Source organism: Rana temporaria, chromosome 12, assembly GCF_905171775.1.
Source record: "Rana temporaria chromosome 12, aRanTem1.1, whole genome shotgun sequence".
In the NCBI taxonomy this organism is placed as follows: domain Eukaryota; kingdom Metazoa; phylum Chordata; class Amphibia; order Anura; family Ranidae; genus Rana; species Rana temporaria.
The window spans coordinates 25,336,441-25,348,840 of NC_053500.1; the positions used below are offsets into that span (position 1 = coordinate 25,336,441).

Here is a 12,400-nt window from a genome sequence, read left to right on the forward strand (position 1 = left end):
GATATGCTAATTCTCACACAATCCGGCTTTAATATTTGCAATTGAAATCTGTCCGTGAAAGCGCTGGAGCGAGGTCAGACTGCATAATAACGTCTTTTCTGGTCATCAAAGAGAACGTATTGCGGAGCAGCAGACATGCCACTTGCAGGGTTCTTATCATTAGAGGAATGTGTAATGGGATTTCATGTATTATAGAAGGGGAGAGAAGACGCTCAGCCCTTCCATAGGACAGAGAAGGACTTATCATTGGATCACATACAATGTAAACATACTGGGGCAGATCCACCTACCTCCGCGCATCTTTCCGCCGGGCGCAGCGTATCTAAGATACACTACGCCGCCGTAACTTTTTTTTTTCGAATCCTTAAAAGAATTCGCGCCGTAAGTTACGGCGGCGTAGTGTATCTTTGGCGTCGTAAGGGCGCGGGATTCAAATGAATGTAATGGGGGCGTGTTTTATGTAAATACGTTGTGACCTGACGTAAACAACGTTTTTTTTTTTAACGGCGCATGCGCCGTCCGTGGGGGTATCCCAGTGCGCATGCTCGAAATGAAACCAGAACAGGCCAATGTTTAAGACGGTGACGTCATTCTACGCAAATCCCTATTCGCGAACGACTTACGCAAACGACGTCAAAAATTCAAAATGCGAGGCGGGAACAACGGCCATACTTAACATTGAGTACACCTCATAATAGCAGGGGTAACTATACGCCGGAAAAAGCCGAACGCAAACGACGTAAAAAAATGTGCCGGCCGGACGTACGTTCGTGGATCCCTGTAACAAGCTAATTTGAATACTCGACGCGGAATTCGACGGAAACGCCACCTAGCGGCCGCCGAAAAATTGCACCTAAGATCCGACGGCGTACTAAGACGTACGCCTGTCGGATCGATGCCGTCGTATCTTGTTTTGTAGATACAAAACAAGATAAGACGCGCAAAATTTGAAATTACGCGGCGTATCAAGAGATACGCCGGCGTAATTCTTTCGTGGATCTGGCCCTAAATGTTGGACATATGTAGGACAATCTTTTGTCAGTCACAACCACTTCCAACCCACGGAACCCATCAGGAAAATCACCAGATGCAACTGACCACCAACAGTTTATATTGAAAACACGAGGCCCCATTTAAACCAATGGCTGCATTTATAAAAAAAATACCCCATCGAAACTGGATGTCAATTTATTCTGTGGGAGTGTGGTAAAAATCAAATGTTCTCTGCCTTTATTTTCTGCAATTTAAATGTGTAAATGCTGAAAATATTGCATTATGACCACAAGATGGCACTGAGGAGCATACCCGTTTTCTATGATACTCACTGCCATCAAGTGGTCATACCATTATATGTCCACAGGTTGGCACTGACTATCATAGAAAATAGGTATGCCCCTCAGCCATCTAGTGGCCACAATGCGGAATTTTCCACATTCACACATTCGAATTGCAGAGAATGCAGCTGGAGGACATTCAGTTTTGCACAGACTGAATTTACATGCAGATTAATTATTTCTGTGCATTTGGGTGTGTGGGTGTGTTGGGGTACTATTCAGAATGTATTTACAATAAATGTCACCGTAACATGCTGCACTGGGTGTCATATGATGTAAGATAATGCACAGTTAAGAGATTGTTTTAGCACGTTACTGCACCGCTATGGTGTGGTGCAAGCGCCGGGACAAGGTCATCCAGCTCCCAGGGCAAAGATGCCAAACTGCACCCCACCCATTATATGCAAGCTTAGGGGATCCTACCCCCAGCAGTCATCCACTTGTCAATAGGAGGATTTTGATTAAGAGTGGAGTCCAGGGGCGGACTGACCATTCGGGCACTCGGGCACTGCCAGCCATTAGGGGGCCCCATCAGGGTTGTCAGCCTCAGTAAAACCAGGGACAGTATGTAAATATCATATTTTTGAAAAAATCCCAAGATTATCCCGCCTCTCCACTACCCTTTCAATGTGTGTATGTGTATTCTGTGTGTATAGATACTGTGTGTATATTGTGTGTCTGTGTGTGTATACTGTGTGGCCCCATAATCTATTGCCTGGGGGCCCCATAATCTCCTATTGCCCGGGGGCAGTGGCGGTGCGTCCATAGAGGGCGCCGGAGCGCCGTCCCCTCTCGCTCCTGAACCGCCACTGAATACAATGCACAGATTCATGCATTGCATGAATCTATGTATTGTTGCTGCCGCCCACTATTCAGATGGCCGGCCCCCTGGTGAGCGCCAGCCATCTGAATAACGGCAGCTGGTTGGCTTTGGAAGTGCCAAACAGAGCCAACCCCTGAGGGCTGTAATCGGCTTCCAAATAGTTAACCAGGGGACACAAGGGGGGTGCGTTCCCTGGCTAACACTGACAGGCGTCTCAGCCAATCAGGTTCACCGGTTCTGGTTACCGGTCACCTGATTGGCTGAAGCTTTATCGAGGGCGGGAGAAGACATCGAGGGACTGTGGAAGGAGGATAGCTAACCCCAGAAAGGTAAGTGCCGGGCGGGGGGGCAATCTGGCAGCATTTTACAGGGCACAGTGGCTACAATTGATGGGCACAGTGGCGACAATTGATGGGCACAGTGGCAAAAATGTATGGGCACAGTGGTGACAATTGATGGGCACAGTGGTGACAATTGATGGCATAGTGGCTGCGTTTGATGGCATGGCACAGTGGCTGCGTTTGGCATGGCACAGTGGGGACAATTGATGGGCACAGTGGCGACAATTGATGGCACAGCGGTAACAATTGATTGCAAAGTGGCTGCGTTTGATGGCATGGCACAGTGGCTGCGTTTGATGGCACAGTGGCTGCGTTTGGCATGGCACAGTGGTGACAATTAATGGGCACAGTGGTGACAATTGATGGCACAGTGGCTGCGTTTGATGGCATGGCACAGTGGTGACAATTAATGGGCACAGTGGTGACAATTGATGGCACAGTGGCTGCGTTTGATGGCATGGCACAGTGACTGCGTTTGATGGCACAGTGGCTGCGTTTGGCATGGCACAGTGGTGACAAATAATGGGCACAGTGGTGACAATTGATGGCACAGTGGCTGCGTTTGATGGCATGGCACAGTGGTGACAATTGATGTTTTTTTCCGTTTGTTTGCACCCCAAACATTTTGAGTACCAGCCACCACTGCCCGGGGGCCCCTTGAGTTGTCAGTCCACCCCTGGTGGAGTCATTGCAAGAACTGAGGCTGTACATTGTGGGAGATCCCTGTGGCAGAGAGGCGAAAGAGAGCACAGCCTTCTTGTTCTTTTTGCTCTCCCCACTGCTCCCAGCTCTTGGCTGACAGGAGTAGTGACGCCACTGTCACTACTCCTGTCAGGCATATAGTCAAAATGGCGGCACACCTTTCCCTGCAGGATACAACTGCACCCAGGGCAGCCGTCGCTCCTGCCCATCCCTTGTTACGGCCCTGGTGTGATGAGTCCTAAAACAATAAGAACTGCTGGTTGTACGTTACCTTAACCTGTGCAATTGAAAGATAGTAAAAATTCCTTGTAATCTCCTAATATATGGCAAGCATAATGCACACCTCTCATAGATGTGAGCAATTCAAACAGAGAACATTAAAACAATGAAGCAGGTTACCTTCTATTGAACTGCATTCAGTGGCGGCTGGTGCTCCTTTTTTTTGGGGGGGGGGGGAGGGGGCAAAGAAACGAAAAAAAAAAAAACAATTGCAACCACTGTGCCCATCAAAGGCAGCCACTGTGCCCATCAAAGGCAGCCACTGTGCCCATCAAATGCAGCCAATGTGCCATCAATTGTCACCACTGTGCCATGCCATCAAACGCAGCCACTGTGCCATCAATTGTCGCCACTGTGCCCATTGTCACCACTGTGCCATCAATTGTCGCCACTGTGCCCATCAATTGTCGCCACTGTGCCCATCAATTGTCACCACTGGGCCCATCAATTGTCACCACTGTGCCATGCCAAACGCAGCCACTGTGCCATCAAATGCAGCCACTGTGCCATGCTATCAAACGCAGCCACTGTGCCATCAATTGTTTCCACTGTGCCATCAATTGTCACCACTGTGCCCAGCAGTTGTCACCACTATGCCATGCCATCAAACGCAGCCACTGTGCCATCAATTGTAACCACTGTGCCATCAATTGTCGCCACTGTGCCCAGCAATTGTCGCCACTGTACCCATTAATTGTCGCCACTGTGCCCAGCAATTGTCGCCACTGTGCCCATCAATTGTCGCCACAGTGCCCAGCAATTGTCGTCACTGTGCCATCAATTGTCACCACTGTGCCATCAATTGTCGTCACTGTGCCCAGCAATTGTCGTCACTGTGCCCAGCAATTGTAGCCACTGTGCCCAGCAATTGTAGCCACTGTGCCCAGCAATTTTCACCACTGTGCCCAGCAATTGTCACCACTGTGCCATCAATTGTCGGCCAGGGGGCCCAGCAATTGTCGCCACTGTGCCCATCAATTTTCGCCACTGTTCCCTGTAAAATGCTGCCACTGTACCCTGTAAAATGCCTCCCCCCTGCCTGGCACTTACCTTTCTGGAGTCAGCCCTTGATGACGCTTCAGCCAATCAGGTTACCGGTAACCAGAACCGGTGAACCTGACTGGCTGAGACGCCTGTCAGTCTTATCCAAGGAACGCACCCCCCGTGCGTCCCTTGGATAAGCATCTGGAAGACAATGGGCTGTAATCGGAAAGCCTCTTCCACAGCCAACCAGCTGCCATTATTCAGATGGCCGGCGGATTTCTCAGAAGAAATAAAGACATTTAAAAGCAAAATGGAAGGATGAGGTAAGTGAAGAAGGACTGCACTAAGGTAAAGGAAGCCATTTAGGGGATTTTTTTATTTTTACCTTTACATCCCCTTTAAGCTCTGGTTCACATTGATGCTACTTGAAGTAGTGCGATTTCAAAGTAGCAAGGTCAGCACGATTTCAGGTGCTACTTGATAGACATCTATGTGGCTCATAGGTGTGCGCAGCCTTTTGCATTAGGGTGTGCACCCCAAAGCTCAATCACATACGTGTATATAGTATATACTGCCGGTGTCAGTAGAGCAGTGGATGATGTCATTAGGGCAGAGTTTTGTGTCAGTGGAGCAGTGGACAGTGTCAGTATTTTTATTTTTTTACTATTTTATTTTTTATTATTTTTTACAATTACATTTTTTTTACTATTTTTTTTAATTATTATTATTTATACATTTTTTATATATATATATATATATATATATATATATATATATATATATATATATATATATATATTTTTTTTTTTCTTTTTTTTAGGACCCCCATTATGTCAGTATGGCAGAGTTTGGTATCCATGGGGCAGTGGACAGTGTCAGTAGTTTTTATTTTTACAATTTTTTTTGTATTTTTTTTTTTAACAATTATTACTATTTAAAAAAAAATTATATTATTATTTATAATTTTTATTTTCATTTTCATTTTTTTTGGGTGAAATATCATTGGTCAGTGGGCATCTGCAGCATACAAGGTGATTAGGGTGTGCCCAGGCACACCTGGCACACCCTGTGCGCACGCCTATGATGTGGCTTCATACATAGATGTCTATTGAAGTCGCACCTGAAATCGGCAAAAGTAGTGCAGGAACTACTTTTGCAAATTGGTGCGGCGCCACAAAATGCACCGATTGGAATAATGCCGTTGCCGCCAATAGGCTGCGACTTGTAATGCGATTTTTGATCTCTCAAGTCGCATGCCAAATCGCTCCAATGTGAACCTAGGCTAAACGAGATTGTATGGTGCCCCTTCTAGTACTAGGTCATTTTTTTTGTAGTAGATCAGTCTGATTGAATATGGGAACACGTGATCCAATCACATACAGCTGTGTCCTGCTCAGTGCAAAGCAGATCACAGACTGAGCCTGGCAGAGGACAGCACACAGGTAGGAAATCTACAAACACACGTTCTATTATACCGGGATGGGTGGGCCTCATTCACATCAGTGCATACAGCAGAAATCTACAAACACGTTCAATTATACCGGGATGGGTGGGCCTCATTCACATCAGTAATGAGCCATTGTTTTGTGTGTCTGGAGCAGCATGCAGCCTGTGTTAGTGAATGGAGACTCATCCGAACAACCAAGTTTGTCAGACATGTAGGGAATGGGTGTGTGGCCCCAAATGTAGACGGTGTGCACTCGGGGGCCACACACCTGCCCACCATTCAGATTTGGATGTGAGGATGAGTCTGTACAGCCGTGCCTCTCCATTCACTAACACAGGCCAGGTTTTGTTACCTATTGGAAGCCGGTGCTCTTTGCTGTACTTTACATGAGGCGGCCATTAGGCTGAAATGTTTTCTTTGTGTAATGAAAACTAATGCAGTTTTGAGGTAGGGTTGCCACCTCATCCCTTTAAAAAGGAACACATCTGAATTACACAGGTTCTGTGGCTGATTAAGGTGGTAATTAAACTCACTTGGTGCCTTATATGCATTAAATTAGCCTCAGAATCTGTGTAATTCAGATGTGTTCCTTTTTAAAGGGATGAGGTGGCAACCCTATTTTGAGGTGAATTATGGCGTGTGGATTTCTGTGTTGGTGTGTATCAGTGTGTGTTTACCTGGGTTTTCTTGTATGTATTTAGGACTTGAGGAAAAAAAAAACAATCCCCTCTGGATGATCTATGTACATTGCAATGAATGTAACAAACTTTGTAGCACACCCTACCTTTTTGTTGCTGTTAGAGCCGGGTCACACAGGGGCGGCACGACTTTGGGGGCGACTCGGCGATCTCAAGACGAATTCAGAGGCGACTTGCAAAATGACTTCTGTATTGAAGACAATGCAAGTCGCCCCCAAAGTCGTACAAGAACCTTTTTCTAAGTCGAAGCGACTTGAGTCGCTCCTATTAGACCGGTTCCATTGAATAGAGCGGAGCGCGACTTGTCAGGCGGCTGAGTCACCTGACGCGAAAAAAGGGTCCTTTGCCAGTTTGATCCGTGTGCGATGCAAATTCAACTCTATAGACTGGCATTCCCTGAAATCGCGGCCGCGAATAGCGGCAAAATCGCCGTAAAATCACGCGATTTTCATTCGAGGCAGTGTGAACCTAGCCTATGGCTAGGTTCACACTGCTGCGAATTCTATTGCGAATTTGAGCCGTTGCGATTTCTCAAATTCGCAAGTCATTTAAATTACATTGTTTAACATTAGTGTCGTTCACATCAATGCTTTGCAAATATAAGCTGCGGGGGGGAGGGTCCTGTGCGAGTTTGATCCGTGTGCGATGCGAATTCAGCTCTATAGACTGGCATTCCCTGAAATCAGGGCCTCAGATTGCTGCAAAAACAAAGCCGCCAAATCACGTTTTTTTGTTTTTTTTTACCGTGATTTTGAATTCGCAGCAGTGTGAACCTAGCCTAAAAGTGCGTAAAAACATGTATTTATTTTTTAACCACTTCATCACCGAGGACGTCCATGGTACAGCTACAGGCATCATTCAGATATCGCCGTCTTCAGCCGCCGATTCTGTGCACGATAAGAACGTTCAAAGCGGCAGTTCCGCCGCTTGGTCGTTCTCATAGGCAGCGGGAGGGGACATCCCTCCCGCCACCATCCGGTGCTTCTCCGGGCTCTCCCGTGCCATCGGGGGCCCGGAGAGCGAATCGGCCGGTGCTTCTGGGAAGCATAGAGATGACTGGTGACCAGATGGTCACCAGTCATCTCTATGACCATCGGAGGCCCAGGCGCGATGTTATGACGTCACGCTCGGTACCCGGAAGTAAACAAAGCCGCAATCACGGCTGTCGGCATGTGATCGGTGAATTTGTTTTCACTGATTTCATGCTTGTAAGCCTGGAGGAGAGATGTGGGGTCTTATTGACATCTCTCCATAAAGAGGACCTGTCACAGTGATTCCTATTACAAGGAATGTTTTACATTCCTTGTAATAGGAATAAAAGTGATGAAAAAAAATAAAATGTAAAAAAATGAAGTAAAAAAATAAAATAACAGTTTTGTTTTTTTCTAACGCCCCTGTCCCAGTAGCTTGCGTGCAGAAGCGAACACGCATTCAAGTCCCGCCCACATATGTAAACACTGTTTAAACCCCACATGTGAGGTATCGTCGCGTGCGTTAGAGCGTGTGCAACAATTCTAGCACTAGACCTCCTCTGTAATTCGAAAATAGTAACCTGTTAAAAAAATTAAAGCGTCGCCTATGGAGATTTTTAAGTACTGAAGTTTGGCGCCATTCCATGAGTGTGCGCAATTTTAAAGCATGACATGTAAGGTTATTTATTTACTCGGCGTTACATCGTCTTTCACATTATACAAAAAAATTAGGCTAACTTAACTGGATTGTTATTTTTTTAATTCATGAAACAGTTTTTTTCCCTAAAAAAAGGCTTTGAAAAATGATTGCGCAAATACTGTGCGTGGAAAAAAAGTTGCAATGACCGCCATTTTATTCCCTAGGGTGTCTGCTAAAAAAATATATCATGTTTGGGGGTTCTGATTAATTTTCTAGCAAAAAAAAATTGATTTTTACATGAAGGAGAGAAATGCCAAAATAGGCCCGGTGATCAAGTGGTTAAAGCGCGTTCTGAAGCGCACCAGTATGAAAGGGCCCTTCTGCTGGTTAGTGACTTCTTGTACAATGTGGGCTCATCACTGTCATGGCTGGCCAGCTGCTAAAATTACAATGATCCTCACCCTGTCACCCTGTCCATATCTGGTACAGAATTTGCCAAACTACAGCAACCAAATATCGAATTGCCTTCTCCCTGAACATCATCTCTCTTCTTTAAGCCGCTTTAATAAATGAGTCTCTGTAGCAGAAATTATCCCGCTGATGATAAAAATTTCGGAATGAGCACCCATAAGAGGATTGTGGGTCACCACCACTTTAAACTGGACAATTCCAAAGACCTTTTTATGTGCTTTTTTTTTTTTTTCAATTATCTGTACGCGGCAGAGCCTTCCCGGCGCCTCGGAGGAGCTGATTACATTACTAAATATTCTTAGCTAGATTTAGGCCTCACCTGTCTGTGCTTAGTGCAGGAAAATGAATTTCCTCTAGGAACTGGCTGAGACTACAATTACATTCCGAAAATCCGAAGACTTCCCACCTGACTTGGTTATTAATTCCTCTCCACGGAAGGAGGCGCATATTAAACATCTATCTGTAAATATCACATTGATATAAGGAACCCGGAGATGAGAAAAGATGTAGGCTGCCATTGATTAACTCTCCTGATGTAGATTCTAAATATGGCCAGGAGTTCCTGATTACCTGACCAAAAGTTCAAGTCGTGGGTGGTCCTGTTGGCTTTCTCCCACCCGCCAGCCTCTGAAATTTGAAGGAGCTGAGCACAGAATTGTTGGCCAAACAGCAGCCGTATCCAATCGGATGCAGCTGCTCAGGGCTGGACAAAGGGTGGACAGGAGGGACACCTGCCCTGGGGGCAGCAGTTCCATTGTGTAGATGGGGGTTCCCTGTGGCGAGTTCTTTCTGCCTACAGGGCTGACAGGAGTAGTTAAAGTGGCATTGCTACCCCTGTCAGCCCAGCGCTGGAGGTGGTCAGGAGAGGAGAATTCGAAAACAAATTTGAAAAAATAGAAATCGATTTTTGAAAAAAATTATACAATAAAAGAGACTATAAAATAACAAAGCAATAGAATAAAAAATAAAAGAATAGTAAAAAATAGAATTTAAAGGCATGTAATAAAATTATTTTCTATGGTATTCTAATCTGTTCTATTCAAATTCATTCTATATGAAATTTGAATTTCGGAAAATGCTATATATATATATATATATATATATATTATATTTAATTTTATTCTATTCATTTTTATTGTATTCTAATCTTTTCTATATTCAAATTTAAATTCATTCTATACAAAATTCGAATTTTGGAAGATGGCTTCCGAAATTCTAATTTCGTATAGAATGAATTTGAAAAGAATAGAAAATATTAGAATAGAAAAACAAAAACACAGAATAGAATAAAATAGATTATATTCTGTTCTATTGTTTTTATATTCTATTATTTTCTATCAATTTCTATTCAAATTCATTCTATACGAAATTTGGAAGCCATCTTCCGAAATTCAAATTTCACATTGAATGAAATCAAATTTGACAAGAAAATAATAGAATAAAATATATATGTTCTATTGTTTTGAGAGAGAGAGATTGATTATTTTTGACAGAAACCGTGAATCAGACCGAGACAGAAGTACAGTTAAATCACACTTGTTTAATAATAAAAGTAAATAGAACAAACGTTGTCAAAACATAGCTAAAGTTCGGTAACCGGAACGGATAGTCAGGAAGCCAGGGATCAGCGTAGTGGAACAGCAAGCAGGATCTGGAGCCAGAAGGAATGTCAGCCAAGCAAGTCCTTAACAGGAATGCAGTGATGTTGACCAAGGCGAAGGCAGAGATCATCTTGGCTGAATGGCTTAAGTAGGCAGGACTGATGAGCAGGATATCATCAACAGGCGAGTCACTGTGGAGAGACAGGAGCTGGCAATTAGCTGACAGCTGAGCGGCCAGCTCAGAGAAGTAAGGGCTGTTCTATTGTTTTTCTATGCTATTCTTTTCTATTATTTTCTATTCTAATTTCGATTTCATTCTATATAAAATTCGAATTTCGTAAAATGGTTATATATAGTTCACTTCTTCGAAACGGTCAAGTTTTTTCGAATGCGATGGAACTTTTTCTTTTTCTAATTTGATCGCATTTTTCAAATGCGGTAGAATTTTTTCGAATACGAAACGAATTCCTAAAATGAATGCAATGAAAAAATGAATTTGGTTAAATAACGAATCGAAACAAAACAATTATTTTCATCCTGCACATGTCTAGTAGACAAGAAGGACCCTTCACATAAGTGTGCAAAAAGGCATGCCCATGTGAATGAGGGCTTAGCCTGGTGGTAGGTGGGTAGGATGCTTCTTTATTGGTGATAACTTACAGAAAGCTAGAAAGATTATTGGTGTCAGTACTTGCATATCTCAGAGGTGAAAATTGCTCAGAACCCCCCTAGGAACCCACAGTTCTGTATCTATCTCTACCCTGACTGGCAGGTCCTGTAGGTATCCCCTGTAGGCTTAACACAGGAGATCTAATAAAGGAAGTGTGTCTGCATGCTGCACCTTTGTTAGGACCTAACATGAACCCCCTGGTGCTGGCTGGACTCTGTGGTGCCTCTGAATGTGCTATTGGAAAGGACTGTTGGTGAAGTACAGTAAACACATTTCTGTCTGCAGTCTCCGACCATCTCTCATTTCATGTCTGCAGTCTCTGACCAGTTCTCGTTCCATGTCTGCAGTCTCTGACCAGTTCTCGTATCATGTCTGCAGTCTCTGACCAGTTCTCGTTTCATGTCTGCAGTCTCTGACCAGTTCTCCTTTCATGTCTGCAGTCTCTGACCATCTCTCGTACAGTGGCGGTTCGTCCATAGAGGGCGCTGGAGCGCCGCCCCCTCTGGCTCTCGCCCGTCACTGAGTCTAATAACATACATACATGCATTGCATGAATGTATGTTATTGTTGCCAGCTGCCGCTGGTCTATTAGAGATGGCGGAAACTTGAGCGCTGGCCACCTGAATAATGGCAGCTGGTTGGCTGTGCGGAAGTGCCTATCAGAGCCAGTAGGGGGTGCGTTCCTTGGATGAGACTGATGGCCGACTCAGCCAATCAGGTTCCCCGATTCTGGTTATCGGTAACCTGATTGACTGAAGCGTCACCAAGGTGGGAGAAGAAGACATTGAGGGACGTGGAAGGAGTAAGGTAAGTGCATTTTACAGGGCACAGTGGTGACAATGGGCACAGTGGCAACAATTAAAGGGCACAGTGGCGACAATTGGCACAGTGGCGACAATTGAGGGGCACAGTGACTGCGTTTGATGGCATGGCACAGTGACTGCGTTTGGCATGGCACAGTGGTGCGAATTGATGGCATAGTGGCGGCATTTGATGGCATGGCACAGTGGTGATAATTGATGGCACAGTGGCTGCGTTTGATGGCATGGCACAGTGGTGACAATTGATGGCACAGTGGCTGCGTTTGATGGCATGGCACAGTGAGGACAATTGATGGCACAGTGGTTGCGTTTGACAGCATGGCACAGTGGTGTCAATTGATGGCACAGTGGCTGCATTTGATGGCACAGTGGCTGCATTTGATGGGCACAGTGAGGCTGCAATTTTCTTTTTTCCGTTTGCGCCCCCCAAAAAATTTTGAGCACCAGCCGCCACTGCTCTCGTATCATGTTTGCAGTCTCCGACCATCTCTCGTATCATGTCTGCAGTCTCTGACCAGTTCTTGTATCATGTCTGTAGTCCCTGACCATCTCCTGTGTACCATATCCAGGGCTCAAGTCCTGCGGGAACGCATGGGAACGGAGTTCCTGCACCTTTTT

At 45.0% G+C, this 12,400-nt stretch overlaps 1 long non-coding RNA gene across 1 annotated transcript in view; it reads left to right on the top strand.

Moving 5' to 3' along the window:
* The first annotated feature begins 5,809 nt into the window (after positions 1 to 5,809).
* Positions 5,810 to 12,400, top strand: part of LOC120919166 — a 129,378-nt gene continuing 122,787 nt past the window's right edge. Inside the window, exon 1 of the long non-coding RNA XR_005744523.1 lies at positions 5,810 to 5,905. This is a non-coding gene — a long non-coding RNA (uncharacterized LOC120919166). The remainder of the gene's footprint in view (positions 5,906 to 12,400) is intronic.